Here is a 7,685-nt window from a genome sequence, read left to right on the forward strand (position 1 = left end):
TAAAAATGGTTAAGCTTTTAGAAAATTGCAAAAGACAAAATTCAAAAAAATATTTTTCAATAACAAAAATATCTAAATTTTAGAAAAGTTCTAAAATTAAAAATATTTTTCAAAAAATAGAAAAGAAATAAAGATACTTATAATTTCTAAAAGATTCAAAAATATATATATATATATATATTTTTTTTAAAATTGATCAGTCAACACCAATAAACAATTTACGGCTAATCAACAATAAATTCATAATCAATGTTGGTGTTATTTCATCAATGATATTTAAAAAGATATACACATGACACTTTCTCATTGATTGGATGTCATCTATTGTTTTAGATGATGTTAACCTTTGAAGTAAAATCTATAATAGAGAAATAGTTTAAGTATCAAGATGAGTAAAAAATTTAAGTGCCAAGCCTAAAAAAACATCATTCAAGGGCTAAATCTTGACTCAAATTATAAGAATATTAGGTTTGGAAAATAAGAATAAAAATGTTAGATTAGAAACATAAGTTTTAGCAAAATAAACATTAGACTCGTTTAAAATGAGATAGGATCTAATTTTAATATTCAAAATCCAAGTCCAACTCCATCAGTTTTTCAATTTTTTAATAAATTTATTATGTATTATGTAATTTATAATATATAAAAAATAAGTATATATGTACTATAATATAAATATTTTAAAAAATAAGTCCAAACAAATAGGTTTAGTCCACAAGCCACTCACAAAAACCCTAACATCCTTAGCCGCCACTGTTATCGGCCAAGTTGATCAGCGAATTGCCAGTTGAGGTCAAGTCATCGTGAAGCCCAAAAAGAATATTTGATCCTATACTACAAAAAGGAAAAAAATCACTTTGAACTAAGACAGAAAATGTTAAAAGAAAAAAAAGACAAGCCGGAATTAAAAAAAGAAGCTGGAGTAGCTCCGATGGTTGGCTCGCAGATCCCAACGGGCAAAGGAGAGGTACCAATAAGGATAACCACATACTAAAAAATTGGGCTGGCCTAACGACTAGATACCAAGACCGGAGAAGCTTCAAGTTTGGGGCTTGGTTGGAGATTTTGAAGTAGCGGGTTTTGTTTCTGTTAAGAGATAGTTTCCAGAAAACAAGAAAACCAAGAACATAGAGACAAAGGAGAAGATAGTAGAGAAAGAGGAGAAATTTTCACTGATTCAATCAATAGCCAAAAAATAAGCCATCCTTTTTTTCCTCGATTATGTTTTATTGAAAAAGAAGAATTGCCACGTGGACAAGAAAGCAAAAGCGGTTTCAACAAAAGCAAAACACTGCGTTCAACAAAGACGAATCAAAATGATTCATTTTATTAAAATCCCCTCCCAAAACGTTGCGTTGGACATTAAACATAAACATTAACAGAATAAATTTTTTTTTAAATCTTATTAAAACACCGTTAATAATACTAAGAAATGATTGTATGAAACAGTGACATCACGTCATTTGTATCTCTTTCTAATAGTTTTATACTACATCAGTATTCTTATATTAAATTTCAGGATTTTTCCTGAATTTTAATATTTTAATTTAGATTTAATTTTTTTCTAGATAAAATCTTGAAATTCAAGATAAAAGTACTGATGTGACATAAAACTATTGGAGAGGGATACAGATGACGTGGCGTCACTGTTTCATACAATTCTTTTCCTAACAATACTCCCCTCATCGAAAATCCTTGACCTCAACAATCAAAGTACATATAGCGCTGCTTAAGGTCAGACAAGATTTCCCATCTTGCATCCTGTGGAAAGGAATTAGCCCACTCGATCAAAACCTCAGTCACTGCTTGGATTCCCTTCCTGGTAGTCCAACGATCTAAAATTCGAGATGGCTCCTTCAACAAGATTCCTTCAGGTCTTGTAGGTGGTAAAGTGGCAGCGATAGGCTGATGACCCACATGATGTTTGAGTTGAGAAACATGAAAAATAGTGTGGACCTTCGAACCCGCAGGCAGTTGCAAGGTGTAAGCAACGTTTTCCACCTTAGCCTTAATAAAAACGGCCTAAAAAATCTAGGAGAAAGCTTTTGATTTTTTATTTTCCTCAAAGAGTGTTGCCTATAGGGTTGAAGCTTTAAATATACCTAATCACCCACTAGGAAACTTCTTTCACTTCTTTTCTTATCGGCATAATGCTTCATATAGTCTTCAGCACACTAAAGATGGTACATTAGTAATTGTCGAGCAGCTTCTCGTAGTTGTTAGCTACGAACCACACTGTCAACTTTAGATGAGTCAGCTAGATAAAGAAGGTGTTAAAGAGGTGGCTAACCATACAAGGCTTCATAAGGAGTGGTTTGAATGGCAGAGTGGAAAGTTGAGTTGTACCACCATTCTGCCAACGATAGCCAAAGAACCCAATCCCCAGGTCCTTTTTCAATCATGCAACGCAGATATCCCTCTAAACAACAGTTGAGTACTTCTACTTGGCCATCACTTTCTGGATGGTAGCTGTTGACAACTTAATTTTGGTCCCCAACCTGAGAAATATCTCTTACCAGAATGAACTAATAAATACCCGATCCCTTTCAGATACTATAACATCAGGTAAACCATGCAGATTGTAAACATTGTCCAAGAATGTTGTGGCCACTGAAGCAGCTGTGTAGGGGTGAGCCAATGCTATAAAATGGCCATACTTAGTCAGTCGATCGATAACCACTAAAATAGTATCCTTTCCTTTTGAAGAAGAGAGGCCCTCAATAAAATCTATAGTGATTTCAGACAAAGCTCTCGATAGAATAGGCAAAGGTTGGAGAAGCCTAGGCTGAGCAGCAGTGTCGTATTTACAGCGTTGGCACACTATGCATTCCTTGATCCATTTCTTGATATCAACAGTTCCTTTCCAATAAAGCACACTAGTCATTCTATGCCTAGTTAAGTGAGTACTTGAATGTCCTTCAGCAACCCCTTCATGGAAGTAAGTAAATAACTCCCTTCTTAGTGCCAAATTCGAACCAACTACAAGTTTTCCTTTCCTTTTCAAAAAACTGACCATCCCATGTATATTTTGGATGAGAGGAATACTAGAGTTGCAAAGAATCACAAAGTTTCTTAAGCCTCAAATCTTGTTTCCATGATTGTTGTACTCTTACCAATAATTCAGAAAAAATAGAAGTACTCCCCATTTGCCAATACCATTCTTCCTCAATGATCTGTTGTTTGGACAACCCATCAGCCTCCATGTTGGTTCTTCCCTTTCTATAAATCACCTGAAAATCATAGCCCAACATTTTTGCTACCCATCTTTGTTGGAAAGGTGTAATGCCCTGCTGATCTGAAGAAATTTCATAGTCTGGTGATCAATTCTGATGCAAAAGTAGCACGCCACCAAGTATGGATGCCATTTTTTAACAGCTGACAGAGTAGCTAACATTTCCTTTTCGTATATCAAAAGAGATTAATGCTTGATGCCCAAAGCCTTACTAAAGTAGGCAATTGGATGTCCTTTCTGTCACAAGACTGCCCCAACACTAGTATTACTAGCATCTATGTCGATGCAAAATGCCTCATTGAAATCTGGCAAGGCAAGGACAGCTGCTGAACTCAGGGCACTTTTTAATGCCAAAAAGACTTTGTTAGTTGAGGTGACCAACTCCAGTTCGCTTGTAACAACCCGTTTTTAGTCAAATCGAAACAGTAATTTCAGGACCACAAATCCTAGGTCGAAATATTTATTTTATTATTATTTTAATGTTTATAGCATAATAGAACGATTGTGTAAAATTTCGTTAAGAAATTTTATCATTCGAATGTTCAATTTGATAAAAAAGACTAAATCACGTAAAGTGCAAAAGTGGTATTCTAATAACTATGGAATATTAAAGTGAAGGTCCTTATGTGGAATTAGCCCATTTGTGAGATAATGGATGATATTGGTTTGGCATTTTGGAAATTATGGATTAGTAATAAGGTTAATTAAGTAATTTAATAAGTAAATGATAATTAAATAAAACAAAAAAAAATAATTATTTGTGTTCATCTTCTTCAAAAGACATATCAAAACCGATTCTCTTGGGAAAATTAGGGCTAGGGTCGACAATCTTATTTCCTTCAATTAGGTATGTATTTGTAATCCGTTTTTGATGATTTTTATATTTTTGAGATCGTTGCAGCTTAATCTAGGTAGCCCAGGGGCTATTTTGCAAAAATGTTAAAGGTTTAGGGTTTTTCCATTGATGAATCTATGTGTATTTTGATATTTTATGATAGAAAATGCATGCTTGTTGTTAGATAAACAACATTTGTAAAGTGATTTTTAATAAAATTTTCATTTAGGGATTAAATTGAGAAATGTTGAAATTTTATGGTTAAATTGTGAAATAAATTAAAAATATGAGTTACTAGGGACTTAATTGAAATTTTGTAACAACCCATTTTCGGGTCAAATCGAAACAGTGGTTTCGGAACCAGAAATCTGAAGTCAAAATATTTATTTTATTATTTTATTAAAGTTTACAGCATGATAAAATTATTGTGTGAAAGTTTCGTAAATAAATTTTACTGTTTGAATGCTTCATTCGGTAAAAAGGACTAAATTGCGTAAAGCGTAAAACTTATGTTCTATTAGATAAAAGTGTCAAATAGCTATAGAACATTAAAGTAAAGGTCCTTAAGTGGTAAATAGGCCATTTATGAGTTAGTGGATGATGGTGGAGTGACATTTGGTGTAATTACTAATGTTTTTAAAGGATATTTTGGTAATTAGTTAATAAAGTTAATGTTTAATAAAAACAAATTAAAATCATCATCTTTTCACCATTTCTCCACCGGAAATTAGAAATAATGGTAGTCAGAGGAGAAGCTTTTGGTTTGGCCAAACTTCAAATGCTCGATTAGGTATGGTTTTAGCTCCGTTTTTAATGATTTCTACGTTTTTGAGATCGTTGCAACTAGTACTAGCTAGCCCATGTCTTCAATTTCAGAACTGTTGAAGATTTTGATAGTTTCCATTGATGAGCTTATGTGTTCTTTGATGTTTAATGGTGAAATATGAATATTTGATGTTAGATTTTTATATTTTAGAAAGTGATTTTTGATGAAAATGCAAATTAGGGATTAAATTGTGAAATATTAAAATTATGTGATTAAAAGTGTGATTATTTGGAAAATGTGCTCTGCTAAGGCAATAAGAAGAATTCGGCTAAGCATGGATAGTATGAAATTGCATGAAATTGTGATTTTATGTGATAAGGACTAAATTGTAAAAATGTGAAATAATAGGGGAAAAAGTGTAATTTTACCAAAATGTGTAAATTGTGTTAAATTGAATGAATTAATGATTAAATAAGTAAATTTTGTTATTATATAGATTGAGAAAAATGAGATTCGGATCTATAACTGGGGAAAACAAAGTATTAGATTAGTTGACCTAATTCGTCGTTACAGCAAATGAGGTAAGTTCGTATGCTAATAAACATAATTAAATTGTGTTATAAATGCTTATTTAATATTGAATTAAATTGAATGTTGAATGGTCATGATCACGAACCGAAATCGATAGATTTACGACGTCCGAAAGTCCGGTACAAACCTTAGGAATAATATAGGATACAAATGTCATGACATTAGGGTTACTAAGATAAGAATATGTGTAAGACCATATCTGGGATATGGCATCGGTATGATATTATGTGTAAGACCATGTCTGGGACATGGCATTGATACTAAACTTCGTGTAAGACCATAGCTGGGCTATTGGCATCGATATGAGATTACATGTAAAACTATATCTGGGATATGACATTGTACAACTTATGTGTGATTCCTGAGTATCCTTAGTGATTCCGAATGGTTCAACGGGCATAGTCAAGATGAGAATGAAAGTACAATCAAATTAAGTGTAACAGGTAAGTACAAAACCTATATGAGAATCGAATGAATGTAATTTGGTGAGTTCTTAGTGTATCATGTGTATGAAATGAGAAAGATTTATGTATAAGTATGTTTCATGCCAAAAATGTGTTTATTTGGCTATAATGAGGTATGAATTGAATGAAGTGTGAGATATGAGTTATAGATGTTTTAACTAAATATACATATGGCACATCGTATGCGAAATACCGTTATTTGATGATATTTCACATGATTCATCTTTACTAAATAAAATGTGATTGATATTGGATTGAATAAATTTATATATATATTCGCTTATGTACATGTAAATGTGAATGATTGGATAAGAATGTAATTGATCCACACGAGCAAAGAAATAAATAAACTAGCTTTGTTAATTATGTGATTGGAATTATGGTATAAAGATGAAATCAAATGAATTTATATTATAGTATATGTAAATGCTTAATATGTGCTTATTCAATAAGATAAGTTTAATATCATATGAGCTTACTAAGCTTTATTGCTTACTTTGTGTTATTTTTCTATGTTTTATAGTGATTAGGACGTTCGCTTGGGTTGGAAGTCGACAGAGATCGCATCACACTATCCGGTTTTTGATTTCGGTATTTATACACTTGTGGCTTGGTTATATGGCATGTATAGGCTTGAGTTATGTGGAAATGTGTTTGGTAATGTTGAATGTGAGTTTGTCTTGTATATGATGTAAATGTTAGTGTGTATTTTGTAACACCCCTAACCCGTGTCCGACACCAAAATAGGGTTACGAGGCATTACCTGATTTACAACACAATTATACATACAACTTTCATACATTTATCACATATATCATCATATCTCATTCTTTCATAAACACATTGTCCCTTATATAAGTCTACGATACCTTAAAACATGCTTAAAAGACGTTCGGGACTAAACCGATAACATTCATAAACTTTGAGAAACATAGAAAATTTTCAAACATTTCAAGGTCACACGCCCGTGTGAACAGACCGTGTGCCTAACACGGCATCAGGCACGTCCTAGGCTGTGGCAAAATAGGGCATACATACTGACTTCACCACATGGCCACAAGACACGCCCATGTGCTAGGCCGTGTGAAAATTAGGGAGGTTGCTGACTTGGCCATACGGCTGACCACACGCCCTTGTGTCTAGCCCATGCTTGAAACTGACTTAAATTTGTAAGACTACCCCAGGGAACACATGATCGTGTGACATAGCCGTGTATCGTACACGGCCGAGACACACGCCCGTGTCTCTACTCGTGTGGACAAAAATAGGCTATTTGCAAAGCCAATTTGCCACCCTCTTCTCATGCACAAAACTCAACTTTAATGGTACCATTTCAAGACATTTATAAGCAACCAAAATCAGCCAATTCAAACATATTCTATGCCATTTAAATTCCATCCAATTCATTACTTAATTCCACAACAAAAGCATACCAAATCAATATGCCAAAATCATCACAACTTACATAAGTTCCAAATGCATAAACTCATCATTTTATCACCTATTTCATACCACAAAACTTAGCATTTCAACATTCCATAATCAAATCACCACATAAGCATTATGTACATCATATAACTTATTTATCAAACACATCATTAGGCCAACTTAAAAGGCCATACATACCAATATTTACAAGCCAAATCTCATGGCTATAATCACAATTCAAAACATACTAAGATGACACTAGCCTATACATGCCATATACCATATATGCAAAACTTCAAAAGTACCAAAAAGTTGATTGATACTATGATGACGCTTCCCGACGATCCCCGAATCCGAACTAGCTTCGAT

The 7,685-nt window shown here is 33.3% G+C and overlaps 1 long non-coding RNA gene across 1 annotated transcript; it reads left to right on the top strand.

Moving 5' to 3' along the window:
• Positions 1–3,992: 3,992 nt before the first annotated feature.
• LOC128283745 (uncharacterized) lies at positions 3,993–6,727 on the top strand. The gene is made up of 2 exons (XR_008274153.1): positions 3,993–4,079; positions 6,412–6,727. It is a non-coding gene; the product is annotated as an uncharacterized LOC128283745 (long non-coding RNA).
• Positions 6,728–7,685: the final 958 nt, after the last annotated feature.

This window comes from Gossypium arboreum, chromosome 11, assembly GCF_025698485.1.
Source record: "Gossypium arboreum isolate Shixiya-1 chromosome 11, ASM2569848v2, whole genome shotgun sequence".
NCBI classification, from domain to species: domain Eukaryota; kingdom Viridiplantae; phylum Streptophyta; class Magnoliopsida; order Malvales; family Malvaceae; genus Gossypium; species Gossypium arboreum.